Source organism: Triticum aestivum, chromosome 6A (assembly GCF_018294505.1).
Source record: "Triticum aestivum cultivar Chinese Spring chromosome 6A, IWGSC CS RefSeq v2.1, whole genome shotgun sequence".
Classification (NCBI taxonomy): Eukaryota; Viridiplantae; Streptophyta; class Magnoliopsida; order Poales; family Poaceae; genus Triticum; species Triticum aestivum.
Window position 1 is genome coordinate 622,056,671 of NC_057809.1, and position 1,400 is coordinate 622,058,070.

Sequence of the window (1,400 nt, forward strand, 5' to 3'; positions counted from 1 at the left end):
CATACTACTGCCACTAGCATATATGTCTAGTACTACCTTCGTCCCGGTGTATAAGTCATTCGCGTAGTTCTAGGTCGATAATTTAACTATCTAAATATGTATTATATGTGACAAAAAATATATATTTAGAAACTACATCCGTGTGGAAATCTAGTGGTATACTTTTCATGACATATAACACATATTTAATTCCTCAAATCGATGACCTAGAACTACGCGAATGACTTATACACCCGGAGTAGTACTATATAGAGGGTGTTTGGATCACTAGTGACTAGAGACTAGAGACTAGTAGTAGTCACCTTTAGTCAGTAAACCTCCAAACACCCCTGACTAATGGGTGACTAAAACTAGTTTAGTCCCTAGTCACCCCACCCCCAACTAAAAGTGACTAAAGTCTCTCCTCTAATTAATTGGCGGGCCCATCCCCTTCGCACGCATCTGTCGCCCCATCCCCTTCGCACGCAGGCAGGGGCAGCCGCCCCATCCACTCCGCCGCTTCCCTTTCCACCGCCGCCGCCGCGGCAGCACTCCGCCGCACCGCCGCACTCCCGCCGCGCCCGCTCCCGCGTCCGTACCATGGACGGCGACGGCGAACTCCCCTTCGATTTCTTCTCGCAGACGGCGTCTTCCGGTGCTGCGGCGCACCACATCGATGAGGACGGGTGGGGGATTACGCCCCCTCGTCTCCGGGGATCCGCCGGCCGCGGCTTGGTGGCAGGGGGGCTCGAGCGCGGCTCGGTGGCAGGCGGGCTCGGCCGCGGCTCGGTGGCCGGGGGGCTCGAGCGCGGCTCGGTGGCAGGGGGCTCGGCCGCGGCTCGGTGGCCGGGGGGCTCGGCCGCTGCTCGGTGGTCGGGGCGCTCCGCTCTCCCATCGGGTTGGATAACATCGACCTCAACGGCGACTCCGCCGTCGCCGCCTCCTACCCCAACCTGGGCATGTACACGCAGCTTTTTCATCCCGGGAGTGCGGCCGGCCATGGTGTGCCCCTCCAGCAGACCAGATCGGACGGCGTGGCGCAGCGGCAGGGTCGTCCACCTCGCCAAGGTCTCCTCCCAGTGAGGGCCCCAGATCGTCGTGGCAAGCAGGTCGTCGCGACGTCGGGACGAGGTGGTGCTGGTTCAAGTCGCACAGGCAGCGGCAGGCAGCGGCAGGCAGCATCGATCATGGTAGAAGATGTTGAGGAAGAAGATGAACCAGCTGAAGAAGATGTTCAGGCAGAGGAAGACGACAGCATGCTGAACCAGCATATCCAGGTACAATATTTGTCCAATTGTTGTGTTTACTTGAATGAATGTATGTGAAGTGAAAAGTAGGAAGTAGAAAATCGAATTGGAATCGAATTGGAAAATCTCAGAAAATCTCAGAATTGAAACAATTCTTGTTGGACAAATGAAACT

At 56.3% G+C, this 1,400-nt stretch overlaps 1 pseudogene; it reads left to right on the plus strand.

Annotated features, from left to right (window-relative positions):
* The first annotated feature begins 579 nt into the window (after positions 1-579).
* On the plus strand, positions 580-1,183 carry LOC123131486 (uncharacterized; annotated as a pseudogene).
* The last annotated feature ends 217 nt before the right edge of the window (positions 1,184-1,400 follow it).